Genomic DNA, 14,865 nt, shown 5'->3' with positions numbered 1-14,865 from the left:
TTCCGGTACGCAAAAGGGCCAGATTGCTTTTCGGTTATTGATGTTCGAACGGATGAGCTCGTAATGTCGTGAAACATGCTTGAGTCTTTGCGCGTTTGCATAAGGAACGCGATGCCACTAAATCTTCAATTCGACAGCACTCAATATCGTTGAAAAATGCATATCTCCCATATTTTGTGTAACACACGATAGAGTGATTGAAGAAAAATATGTCTATTAAACGACATTTGTGTGTGTGTTAATTAATTTATTATTATATATTTAATCACGATAAATTTTTTAATTTGCTAGAATTAGAATTTTTTATATAGACGGTTTTCGCTCATTATAAGAAATCGATAAATGATATGTAAATTAGACATTTCAGAATCTTTGAAATAGAGATTCAACTGCATAATTTCAATAATGTTACATTTTTCTAAAAATAGAGTATACAATTCTTCGAAAGCTTGTATATGTACATGGTGCGTTATTTAAATTGCACAAAGGTATTGCATTATATTCACATATTCACAGAGTTCGTATTTGCTTAATTGTCTCGAACTAATTATCCTATGTATATGTCGCATGCTTCTCTTTGTGGAAACAAAATTTCGTTAACGAATATCGACGGAACGAGATTTATACCGTGGCAACGTGCGATCCGATTCAACGTCTATCGCGCATTGCCGTACGGTGAATTCCATGTAATGAAATGTCAGTACAATTCGATTTCAAACGCCCGATGCAGTTGTAACGGTACGTTTCGTGCAACGAGACGCCCGCTGCGTTTCTAATGAACCGCGTTTCATACGGTAATCGCATGTAGCGATTCGATCGACGGACCTACGCGGGAGTTACGTATACGATAAACGCTCTGGCTTTTGGCGTTTCGTTTCACGCTGTCGACAATTTTTTTTTTGTTACATTGCGACACACCGTGGCGTGCATCATTCACGCGTTGCAACGCGTTAACGAGCCGTTGCGCGTTTCCACCGGGCAACGCGTTAACCATTAGCGCGGCTGCCCCGAAACGTTAATCGAATTCCGGCAGATACAAGGTGCCCGGCCCGACGAAGCTAGCGCACGTAATACGTTGATCATGTTAATCGACGCTTCACTCGGTCAGAATCGCGCCATTTAGATTTTGATATCGATCAAAGAGTATCACGATATTTTCTATCGCCTGATATTTCGAGGTATTTTATATTATTCATGAAATTCTTTTTTTTTTGCAATTATAAGTATTGATTACAGTATCCATTGCACAATATTCAAACATATGTATCAGAAATGTATACTCACACTCTTTTTTCTCATGATAAAATATATAAAATTACCCAAATTCTCAAACATTTTTCTATATGATTTAAATCAAGTCTAATTTATTATAAAAATCAAATAGAGAAATAAAGATTAAGAAATGTAATCTGAGTAAAAAGAAAAATTTTTCCTTACGTATAATTAAAACGAAAAGATCTGTTGACTGAAAAAAATTGATTATATATTTTACAATTTTTTAAAATATGTACTTAATTTTTTTATTATTTTATAAAGCGCATATTGATCTTTGCAACTCTGTACGATCGATCGGCAATATATGTATATATATCCGCTCATATAGCAGTCTCATGTGCGATTTCATCGGATGGACCGGTAGACAGGACCAGGCGGCAGAGCATGTAACACTATTATGGGAAATCGAAACGTGTTTATGAAATGTGGTTATATGCGTAAATACTAAATAATATGCGTTCATATAATTCTGCGGAAAGCGCTTTTCAGAGATTAATAATAGCCTTCACCACAATGTATGATTGCGATCGAAATATTCATTTCATCGAATACATTTATATGTATATGCAAGTAATGTATAACATAAATGTGTAAATATATGTTAGTTGATGACAACCAGATCTATAGAAAATTCTTATCTCAATTTTCAAGAGGAAATCTCTCTCAGATCTTTCTTTAAGCAAAATTTTTATACCTATAATAAAATCGATTTTTTTATTAATTTTCATTAATTGTGCCATATTTCAAGATTAATATTCAAAACAGATAAACAATTTCTACATCCATGTATGTATATTTCAATAGAGACACTTTTCGACCATATTCTCTATAATCATCCGACGAATCGATTTCAAGAAATTGCCGACGAGCAAACACACAATCTATGTTGGAAACGCTAGCAAAGAGTCTACAGTTACTGTCTCAAATAATACAGTTCCACCTTCGGCCTCTGTACTAATGGAGGGATAAAACTACGTGTTTCCCCCTCGAATTAAGCCGGGCGAGAATCCTCCCTTCGAGGTGCGCCGTTTCCCGATACGGAACCCGGCGCATTACCGTTACAATGAGATTCCGTTACGATGCCGGAAGTTCGAGAGAAAGGGAGCTTCGCGACATGCAAACGGCCGCGGAAACAAAGCGCGCGGGTGCGATCTTGGTTATTTCGTACCTAAACCTAAATAGGTACGTAGGAGACGTCTCAATGCCGGACGGCATTATGGTCTCTGCTTGCCTGCCTGCCTGCCATGCAACGCTATCGCCGGGCCAGAAACCAGCAATAATTCATTGTCCATTGCGCCGCACGGTGGCGGCGAGAGTCGGGTGTACTGATGATTTCCTTCCGGCGTGGCGGGCCTTGCTTCTGCCCGGTACCGCTCTGTCGACTCTCTCGTCGACGTAGGAGCGGACGGCTCTTGATGGATATTGTAGGGTGCCTGCCATTGCGATGATGCATCATTGCGGATGATTTAGCGGTGGCTAACGCGTCCGCCCGCTATTTGGCACCCCCCGAATACGCTAATCATCGCGTGAGTCTACCGGGATTTCAAGGAATCCGTAATTTCTGAGAGAGCAGAGTACTGCCATATTGCTACCATACCGAAGAAGAGAGGAGAAAATCGAGCAGAATGCAGAGATAATTGGAGAGAGTTCAGGATAAAAACAGGCTTTAAAGTTTCTTAGTTTTCAGAAAAATAAAAAGAAGATTTCTGCGTTTATATTACAGTTCCTGAACGAGTACTCTTACTTTAATAAATGTATTTTCTTCTATTTTTGTGCATAATTATTTCTTCGCAAATATATATTATATACTAATCAGAAAAATTATGAAAAAAATGTCAGTCATGTCTCTTCGAGAAAAGCGATGCATATACAATATATGGCAAAATGGTTAAAGAGATTATTGTATTAGTCAGACACTCCGACGTCATGTCAATGTCGAGACGCTTGTCTAGGTAACTGTAGACGTCAATAGTGAATGCAGTCACGATAAATTCTCACTGATCGACTGGCTTCCTCGTCGACGGATAATCCATCAAAACTCGCCGGACGATTCGCGTCGAGCCATTCGGTCGATCCTTCTCAGCACGAGAAGTTCTTCTCGCGCCTTCGTCACTGTCGTCGTCGTCGTCGTTCCCGTCTTCCTCCGCAATGGCATCGCTCTCTTCAGGATCTCTGAAGTGTCTGGTGATGGAATGCCGTTTTAAAACCTCGAATCACTCGAACGAGCAAGCTAAAAGGATTTCGATAGCAGCATCGAGCGACAAAAAAATAAAAACGACGAGGAGAGAAGAGCAAGGGGATGATAGAGAGCGCACACTCTGAAGGGAGAAAGATGGAAGCGCGGAACAGGAGTGCGATTTCTTTTGCATTCAACCGCGACTCTGAAGATGCAGATGATTATGACAGCTCACGTGAAAGCCTTCTCGAATATTTCGGCAGTTTAATAAAAATATGCAAAAAATCCCCGCTGATATAAATTGAATGATATAAATTGAAATGAGTCCTTCGAGTTATTGTTATATTATTAGAAAATAAAAGAATGTAATTTGATAGCAAATTTATAGATGCTGTTCATCGAAATGTATGAAGAGATACAAAATAGAATGAAAAGGAAATGATCAGTAAGAGCAAAACTTTGCTATTTCGATGTAAATATAAGTCTATTGGATTTATCAATTCTTTTTTATGTTTGAAAGAACGATGACTGGGTTGCTTAAAATACACAGTGATATACGTTTGTATGTCGAATCGACATGATTAATAAATATGATTTAATGCGCGGAGGGATAAGCAAAATGAAGAAAACAAAATGCGGATTCAACATTCGAGATATTCTGTCAAAACATAAATCACAATAAAATGAGAGAATCTCAAAAAAATAAAATGAGCTGAATAAGATTATGGGAAGTTATTTTTGCAATTGACCAAAAAATTTTAAAATATTAACTTTTATCTCTCTATGCTTCTCAACAAAATATCTCATTTAAAATATATTACATCATACAGATAATCTTATGATACAGGAATATCACAATATCAATCGTTAAGAAGAAAAGGGGTCAACAAGGGCGGAAGAGGAAAAATGCGCGAACAATTCGATCCATCGGGCGAGGGGTGACACGAGTGAAATTCGTTTACCATTCACTTGGCGCGAGCGGTGCACAGATGTGTGCTACATCGTTATCCCACCCGTTCAACTTTCAACGTCCACCGATCTACGCATTCGACGGCGAGATGCGCGCAATAATCTCTGCTAGGTCGGTTTAACGGTGGCGCCTGTTGAGCATTCATCATACCTGTCGATTTCTACGGCGCGTCTATCTAGACATACCTTCGCTTCCCGCTCTAAATTATCACATCTGGTACCGCGTTCCGCGGTATATATATGGATGTATACGCGACGAGAGAAGAGGGAGGCTGCAGGGGATGTATTCAACGGGGCGCAACCACCGGTGAAAATATACTACTGTACGCTCTCTGCCATGCCTGGATGTATCGGCACGGTAGAGAAACACGGCCGGCTTTTGTTTCTGTTTTGTGCCGCGGAATATTTCATCGGCTGCCGCGTTCCGCGCCCATCTCCGTCTCTTACCCTTCCGTGAAAACGTGCGTACGTCTTTAGGGTTGGTTTCACCCTCGGACCCTGCGCCACCGGACCGCACATTTATATCCGTGCTGTTGCCAAGATGATAAAGGAAGATGTATATCGAGCATTAGGGAACGCGAGAGAAATAGCATAGTCTCCGACTAGTGCTACACAAAATTAATGACGCGATACACGCACACGCATACACATGCGTGTTTTCATTTGTTGATTTTTAGACGTAGAAAATCTGCGATTCTGAGATGTCGATTATATTTTGATACAAAGATAAAAATAATTTCGCGATTGGAAATTCCGAATCTTATTTTTCGTGATATTTTTCGATTTAAATGTGCTGATAAAATTTATACATTTTTATGAGCTATCTCTCTATTGAAGAGTAAAGCAAAGCAAACATTTTATTTTTCAGTTTTTCTATAATATTTGAAAAATTGATTTTGATTGATTCTCTTATATTCGAGTGTGAAATTTTTAACAATTGTTAAAATATTATTTCGTAAAATATTATTTTGATATCTAGTTGCATGTGCAATATTTCCGTGACTATCGCCCATTCCTTTCATCTCGATATATTCCAGATTAAATCACAACCCATATGACAACATTACAATCTCAATTGTTTCAAAATGTAATGATAATTCTTTGGCAACTTAATTTATTAACTTAAGATAATGCTTGCTTTAAACGTCTACTAAAGTTTCGAAAGACATTATTATGAAATACATTATACAGAATAATATCAGAAATGACATGTTCAAAATTGAGGAGTGTATCATATTCATATGAAAACTAAAAAAAATGTTAGACACGAATCCAATGATACGTCACAATATAAGTACACAATATCTATATAAAAAGTTCTTCACAGTTATCAATTTTATATTTAATGGAGTATTCAAAGAGATACTAATTTTCTATTTCCTCTCCCCCTCTTATAAACGCATACCTATGTATAAAAGTATCATTAGATTTCTTGAGAAAAGACTTTTATACTGTTCAGAATCTTTTCTAAGATTGTATCGCGATTGCGTTAAGAAAATAATCATAGAAAAGGCGAGTGCAGCTCGTTTCATTACGCTTTTCATTTACTCAGTTTTATTTTAGAGACATAAAAGAACAATTATATTTAGATTCCGCAGAAGAGCTTATTTTTATATACCACCAGTAGTCTTATAATCTGCACGCTCAGCGTAAACATAAGTCTTATAAGAAGTTTTTCGAAACCGTTTGGCCATTTACGATAAACGAAGTCGATTAAATCCACTGAAATTTCTTTACTATTATGATACGCAAATTACTTGCAATCGTTTGCTAGTCTCAGCACTTTTATAGCACATTTGCTATCTTAGTATTTCAGAGAAAGAAAGAGAAAAAGAGAGAGACTTCATAATTAATATATTTCAATTAAAATTAATTAATAAACTGCGCTTCTTGAATAATATACAATTTATATGTAACTTTACACAAACATTATTTTTTATTACTTTTTCATTATTTTTACATATTTCAAATTTAATTTAACTTTATTTTGAAAGTACGATAACACTTCAATGTTTTCATTGTTTGTAATCGTTTTTAAATATTTTTGATATATTTTTAAATTTAAATTTTAAATCTTAAATATAATTTCTAAAAGTTATGTTAATTCAAAATTATTTAATATATTCAAAGATTTATTATTTATTATCGCAGCTTAATTATTAAACGTTTTATCATTCATATCATAATTATAGATTTATAAAATCAAATTCATCAAAATAATCATTCTTTCTTAATATTTCATATCATTTAATATTTTAACTTTAATATTTCAAAAATTGTGAAAAAGTACATTTGCTGGACTATACTGTACCTATCTTTTTTATACCTTTCTTTTTAAAAGTTTTTCCAACCTCGTTAATTGAGAAGTCAATCTAGTTAATAAACATGCAGAGCTCGCAGCGGAAAATAAAAGCTTGCAGCTCGCGCGAGAGAAAGAGAGAGAAAGAGTTAACCGCGTAAATTCATTAGATATCGCCGTTTCTCTCGACGTCGCAGTGTGCGATATATGTATATGTATATGTATTGTATAATATGTATGTTTTATTACTCAATTAAACTCTTTATGCGGACGTATCTCGGCGTTTGCGTGGTGCAACGACGAGCGGTACGCATGAAAGTCGCGTGTCATACAGTTCTGATAAAATAAGAACACGGAAACCGCTCCCTCGGGCTATTTGTCAGTGTTTCTTTTTAACCCGCGAATATGATCGATCCGCCTTGTTGCCCGGACGGTCGCATTTTTTTTTATCGTACACGCGGTGAACGCTGTACGATTGTTACTCACATGACTAATTAGCGTATTACGCGCGATCGGCGAGCAAAGTCGTTATTTCGTCTCGTAATAACACCCTGCGAATACCAGCGAACCAACTCGTAACTCCGATTAGAGCTTTTCTCGCGATTTCTCGCGCCCAACAGTAGTTCGCATGTTAAAGAAATCCTTAGCGTATATTTCGCGGTAATTTTAATCTACGATCGAAAATTATATCGTCGACATACACGAAAAATCGGCTTAACAGCTCGAAGAAAAACACGCGCGATGTGAACTAATTACTGCTTCCTGATTAACAAGCATCTCGCGATGATATCTCGACGTGCGCGTCTCGTAATACAAATTATCGCAAACATTCGACCCATTATACGCTACAATAAGAATGTTAATACGAGTTTTTCAAGTTTCTACGAGAATTTTTTGGAAAAAAAATTTCTTTCTCTTTCTTTCTTTTTTTCTCTGTAAGATACAACAAAGGTTTAAAATTAAAATTAATAAATATGTCTGCAAGCTACATCTTAATTAATCAATTGCATCTCAATTCTCTGTTGTTATAAAGTTGTACACAAATAAATGTATAGATTTATTTATTACACAAATATTATCTCTTAAGAAAGACAAAAATGTTATTTTATAAAAAAAATTTGCTAATTTATGTGTCTTTCGCACATCCTTCATCTCTTTTTTATATTCTTAAATAATATTCGTATTGATTATTTTAGTAAGAATAATGTAAGTTATTTATCGCTATCGCAAAAATCGTCGTGTCTGATATGAAGAATGTACTATTAAAAAGAAATAGTTTATGTGTATATTGAAAGTTCATACACACAGAGCAAAGAAAGCTGTGTGTGTATTCCTCCTAAATTGGATTGCTTTGGAGTTGATCTGAAATGTTATTTCTAAAATGCGAAGGCACCGAACAAACTCCTCGTTATAGAGAGATTCAATCGAGTTCTTTTGCTCAAGTTCACGCGTTGAATTGAATGTGAATGCATCAAATTTTATTAGTTCTCTCTCATTATCTTCCTTTATGATTATCATTAGTCTACTATTAAAGTCCACTTCACATTTGCATTGTGTGGCTTTGTTATGAATCTCTTCAAATTGCAATTCTAAGCGATTATCTTCTTAAAAATGATTTTCTCATGTATTTTCTCATGTATCACATGACGTGTCTCAGTTTTGTGCATTTTATTTACAAAATTGTGTATCGTTCTCTGGGATATCATGCGGCAGAATCTTCAGCGATTTAATAAGCAATATTGCTCGTGACAGATAAACGTAATCAATCATAACAGATAATTAAGCAGACATCGTATTTATACAATATTTAGAATAAAAAATTACTACTTCACCGTGGATAGAAAATGATTAAAACTTTATAATATACCTATATATTTCTATCGCGATATACTATAGAATAATGTAAAAAAATAACAGCCAACAATGTTGGAAAATGTCCATGTTCTATGATAAAAGGTATATCTTTAATAACTTTATATCGTGAATTGCATCGCTTTCTTGATGCATAGTTATCGTTTTTGGAGTGAGCGATCGTTCAACTGCTTTTATATTCTTATACTGGACACTCCAAAATCAGCTTGTATTTTAGATATTGAAGAGCAAATTAGAAAAAATATGATTATATTTTCATACAAGATATTACTATCTAATACTACCTTATTATTTGAACAAAAGTAATTTCACAAATAACACAAATTCGATCTTTGGTAATTTACGAAGATTGAAAATAAACAGAAGTGTGTTGAAAGAATGATAATTTTTCTCGCATAAAATATCATTCAGACAATTTAAAGAAGCGGTTATAAAAAATATCGTGAATTTTATAATCAGTAATTTTGGAACATCCTCTAGAGCCATTTCCGTTAGAGAATATCTTGATAAGCTTCATCAGATTCGCCTGCAAAAAGCGACGAACTGCGATCGTTATGCATGAGTGCGACAATAGCGGCATGTTCAATAATATAATGCGCATTTTCCATTCTATACCCGAACCCGAGATTCTATGCCCGCCCGCGAGATATCTCGCTTGTATGTGTGTGTATGTGTGTATGCGAACAATCAAAATATGTAAAACGCTCGAGTGGCGGACTACAATGCGGCGAGTTTCGTGGCACTGTGCACGATTATATGGAATCCACTACGTTGATCTTTTCGTTCGGCTATTCGGCGATTTACTGGCAACAACAACACCGGGATGAGCGACCGCCGCCGACCAATACGAATTTAATAGCCTAATTTACAGCGGCTTAGCGGAATGAGTAGATCGGTAGTGTGTACGATAGATTGTTATTAGCTTAGATTGGCGATGATATACGACTTCATTGACATTCCGCGTTGGATTCTGGCACACGCACATTCCTCCACAATGAAATAAATCGGCGGCGATTGAGATATGTTTTGATATCGAACTCGCCGCGCAACCGCGGAATCATTCATTTTTAGGAGCAGTATTGCAAGCGAACTTGCAATATAGGCCATTAATATTGAAATATATCTGAAAGCGTTTCCGAATTATATACCATGCCGCGCATGCTAGTAATCACCAAAAGCACGATGTCATTAATATTCTGTAAATTCACGGGAACATGATACGCAAATGGACGGACGTTATTACAAGTCTATATCGGTATAGGTATTGAAACCTGCAAATCTAATACGCTAAAATCTTCATTAACTTTAAAATGGTGATCAAAATATTCCTGAATATCGCGTATGTACATATATATTTATACATTTTATATATGTGTCTCTCAAATGGAATCAAATCCCACTTAAATTCTCTTCATCAAAAATTTCAGTAATCGCGCAAATCGTTGTTACATTTGCAAAGTAATCACTAGGAACATATCGTTATTAAAATGCCCGGATCCACAGCGGCCTTGGAGACGATATTAAAATTCAGCGCGATAACGCGTTGCTCTGCGAAAGGAAGCGTGACTCGGATGGGATGAGGCAAGATCAACTTTGCAAAATTCACACACCATCTATACAACACGCGATACGCGTAGGTATATCCGCGTACGCGGCTAGGAAAAGAGAAGACGGGTCGAGAGCCGTCGAGTGCAATGGGGAAAGGTCGAAGGAAGAGTGGAAAATAGGAGGTTGAGAGAAACGCGAGGCTGCACCGGCAATAACAGGGTACACGTCATATTAAATCCGGTTGCAGCGCTTTCTTATTGCGGCGGTTGATATGCGGTTTTATGCATCAGGAATGCCTGACATCGAAGTGTATTACTTACAAAAGGATAGAGGAGAAAGACAGAGAGAGTAGAATAATCTCGACAACCATATACAAGCCTTGCAGGGAGGCTCGTACCCTCGACGTGTCACTACCACCACCGCTACGGTTAAGCACACCCTCGGTCTTTCTCGAGGTCGAGCCTAGCTAACATTTTCGCGTAGTAATTTTCTTACGGCTATTCTGCCAGCTTAACTATAGCGAAACGAAAGCGGTAAGTCTGAAAGGATTACCCGATGCATGTGCGGTGATCGATAATGTCGATAAAACAATGTCTTTCTGATACGAAGTGATCCATTCAAAGCGCTCTCGGGATTGTTTCCCCGCAAAATTGACTTCCCGAACAATCCTAAACAATCTAGTTGAATGCCTCGCTACTGTAGTTCACAATATTTTCTGTAATTTTAACATAAGAAAAAATAAGGGAAATTAAAAGTCTGCGAAACAAGATTTGACAAGAGAAAGAAAAAATCAAATATATCTAAAAAAATAAAGAATTTTGAAAAATTATTTATGTAAAACGCTCTATAATACAACCATTTTTAAGTAAGATTTTTCATGTCAATGTGTTTCTCTAATATAATGTTTACAAATTTCAGAAAGCAATTCGCCTTCCTTTCTCTAAGAAGAACCAAATAATTTTTTAATTGTATACGCGTTTTATATATATAATATTTTTAATTTAAATATTTAAATATTAAATATTAGAAATTTTATAGCACAAAATATTTTATTTCCAACTCTCAAATTTGCTTTATACGTTCTTAAAATAGATAATTTACACAAATAATAAGTAAATACTTAAAAATTTATATTATAATAAATAATTAAGAAAGATATAATTATTTTCAATTTTCTTGAGCAAAAGTTTCTTTTGCTTTCTAGCTGCTGCAAAAATATTTTGCATTTTCATGCGACTGACTGTGAGAGTTAAATTTGAAGACCACCTTGGATATTCTGGAATATTTCGTGTTTCAATACTTTTTAGTAAATTTGAAAACTTTTCGAGGCACATTCTTTGTTTTCGCAACATTCGCAGAAAGAAAAATACAAAAGAAGAGACTCAAAAGAGGGTTAACTACCGAAGTTATGAAGAACTCGATCTGCCGTGATCGTTCAAGTTGGCCAATATTGAAGGACTTAACGTGGCAGAGACGTAAATTCTCACCGCGCACCCCCACAGGTGTATAAATATGACCAAAGTCGATTAATCCGGGAAGATTACAGTGTTTGACATCGAATAACGGGAAGATAGATCGGCTAGCTGCTCGTTATCCCTAAAGTCCCGAGCGATTCATTAGTCTCGGCGTAACGTGTACCTATATCAGCGCGGAGGATGCATACTCGAGCCGATAGTGATCCTTCTATGATAATAACTACTATGTATGCAACCATCGAGAGGTACCGTTGCATTATCCTCGATTGCATAATAATTCGAATTCGAACCATTCGATTGAGAACGATTTTAACAAAAAATTGCTATAAATTTCATCTATGGAATGTCTATAGAAGAACAATGACTTATAGTTTACAAATTGCAGTTATTTTTTTAATTCAGAAAATACACGGAATAACTCAATAACATTATTTTCGGATATACAGAAGAAACAAGAGAGTTTTAATATATAAAGTTTTTAACAAATTTTTAAGTAAATCAATATTTTAATTAATCAGTGTATTTTTCTATGTAAATATCAAAAGCATAAGATCTTTTACTAATAGTTTTTCGTATTAATTAATGATAGATTTCTTGGTTATTTGAAAATTAAACTCTCGTATATTCGAGTATAAAAAGAGAGAGATTTATATGTACTATAAAATTGATTAATATTGAATATAGATGTTGAAAAAAAATAATCTCTCCATTGTTACAAATCTGAATGCTGTGCCAACAAATGACGGCATTATACGATAGCTGAGCATATGTATATTGTATATCGCTAGTTACCCTGGTTGCATAATAATATAAAACCGGGATATATATGGCTTTATGTGCAAACTATAATGTCGTTACACTTTAATGGCAGATTGTTATTTATACAATATTATATTTGTACGAGCGCGAGAAATTATCTAATGCGTGACAGTTTGATCGCTATTTATTTTCGAAGCAAACAGACAAGCATGCAAATGTTGGAATTAAAATTATTTAGTCAGAAGTGATTAAAAGATAAATCGTACAAAAAAAAAATTTTACTAAACTAAAAAAAAAGATTTTACAAATATAAAAATGTAGCTACGGTCGATATGACATGTTTCTGTGCAAATAGAACAAAATGATGCACCAATTATTGAGGAATGAATACGCGTTACAATTCGACAGGCGAAATCAAAATTAATGTTCCCTCTCGGCCGAGACAATCGTTAATCACCATGGTTTGGTATACGCTCGTAAAAGTCGCCTTGTTCTGCAAGATCACGAATGGCGCTTCGGAGCTTTATAAATGAAACTAATTTATATGAACGATTTTCATGAATGGCAGCGCGCAAACAGAGATACAATCCGGCTCGATCAGTCAGTAAAATAATTTATCTCGGTGCTGCGCATATTTCTGCATAATAAAAATATCAAAAATATTGTCTCGCGTTCACATAGCTTCAATTATTTTAATTTCGATTACGTGTGACACGTTGGAAATATTTTTCAACAAAATCGATTAAATCCAGTTTAAATTCCAAAAGTTAATTAATATCCTTCTCTAAAAAAGACATGTTAAGTCGATTCTCGCAAGTATTGTTGCATCTTTTCCACAATGCTGATTGGCTGTATCGATTCGCGTTGTGCATTATATTCGTAGCATCGAGAGGCTGTCATCGCGAGGGTTAATAGTTTAACAGTTTGTTGAAAATAGAATTAAATAGAATAATATGTTTTAAATAATATATTATAATACTTCAAACTGGATTAATATTTTTGACAGTTATCAGCTGATTTCTGTCAAAAAATATTAATTGCGGAGAGATAAGGTATATTATAACATATTATTTACAACTTATTACTATTTTAATATTTTTAACATATTATTTAAAATTTAATTTAGTAAATTAACGCTTTATTAATATTTTTTGACAGAAATGACAGCTGATTAAAGCGTTAATTATTTGGATTTAATTAATTTGGATATTATAAATTAAAAAGTTAAATGCAAAATGGTAATATAAAATAATGTAGTAAATATAAGTAGTATAGGTCAATGAAAGTAGTGTAGATCGATGAAAGTAATATAAGTCAATAAAAATACTATCAATCAATAAATATAATAATAAATAATAAGCAATATTAATTAATTTGGACATTATGAATTAAAAAATAAAATGCAAAATGTGTTGACATAAAATAATGTAGTAAATGTAAATGTAGTAAAAGTAGTATAGGTAATGAAAGTAATGTAGATCAATGAAAGTGATATAAATTAATAAAAATACTATTAATCAATAAATATAATAATAAATAATAAGCAATATTAATTAATTTGGATATTATAAATTAAAAAATTAAATGCAAAATGGTGATATAAAATAATGTAGTAAATGTAAGTAGTATAGGTCAATGAAAGTAGTGTATATCGATGAAAGTAGTATAGGTCAATGGCAATATAAATAAAAATATTACAAATTAATATAAATAATAATCATAAATAATAATAAACAATCTTAATTAATTTAGACATCATGAATTAAAAAGTTAAATGCAAAATAGTGACATAAAATAATGTAGTAAATGTAAGTAGTATAGGTCAATGAAAGTAGCCTCCTCGATGCTACGAATATAATGCACAACGCAAATCGAGACAGCCAATCAGCATCGTGGAAAAGATGCAACAATACTTGCGAGAATCGACTTAACATGCCTTTTTTAGAGAGGGATGTTATAATATTTTTAATTCAATTAATATTTTTGACAATTATCAGCTGATTTTTGTCAAAAAATATTAATCGCGGATAAGATATTATAACATATTTAAAATATATTAGTATTTTAATATTTTCAACATTATTATGCACGCCCCATTACCGCTATAGAAATGTTATAAATAAAACGATTTCTCACTCACCGATACGTGCAATAGCTGAGTTGTAGTACACAACACACATTGATCTGAAAACAAAATATTCAAATTATGTAGATACATACATATATATGTGTGTCGAATATATCTATAAACAATGCAGTTTAAAAAAAATGTTTTTATATTGCAATATAAATATATAAATATAAATATAAATATAAATATAAATACAAATATGTAAGTTAGAATATTTAAATAGCAAATTTTCGCTTTATTAATATTTTTTGACAGAAATCAGCTGATTAAAGCGTTAATTTGCTAATTAATTTTTAAAATAATAATATGGTAAAAAATTAAATTTAAAAATAATATGTTATAAAAATTAAAATAGTAATAT

General features: G+C 33.9%; 1 long non-coding RNA gene across 3 annotated transcripts in view; it reads right to left on the bottom strand.

Annotated features, from left to right (window-relative positions):
- Nucleotides 1-14,865, bottom strand: part of LOC145938777 (uncharacterized) — a 431,555-nt gene that overhangs the window by 91,127 nt on the left and 325,563 nt on the right. For 2 of the 3 annotated variants that reach the window (XR_014425733.1, XR_014425730.1), the window contains one exon: nucleotides 14,514-14,557. The exons of the other annotated variant lie outside the window; for it this stretch is intronic. This is a non-coding gene — a long non-coding RNA (uncharacterized LOC145938777). The remainder of the gene's footprint in view (nucleotides 1-14,513; nucleotides 14,558-14,865) is intronic. 3 annotated transcript variants of the gene reach the window in all.

Source organism: Prenolepis imparis, unplaced genomic scaffold, assembly GCF_030444845.1.
Source record: "Prenolepis imparis isolate NDT839.2.m4 unplaced genomic scaffold, iyPreImpa1.0 SCAF_7, whole genome shotgun sequence".
Classification (NCBI taxonomy): Eukaryota; Metazoa; Arthropoda; class Insecta; order Hymenoptera; family Formicidae; genus Prenolepis; species Prenolepis imparis.
The sequence above is the reverse complement of the archived record's forward strand: the minus strand, read 5'-3'. Positions and strand labels throughout refer to the sequence as shown.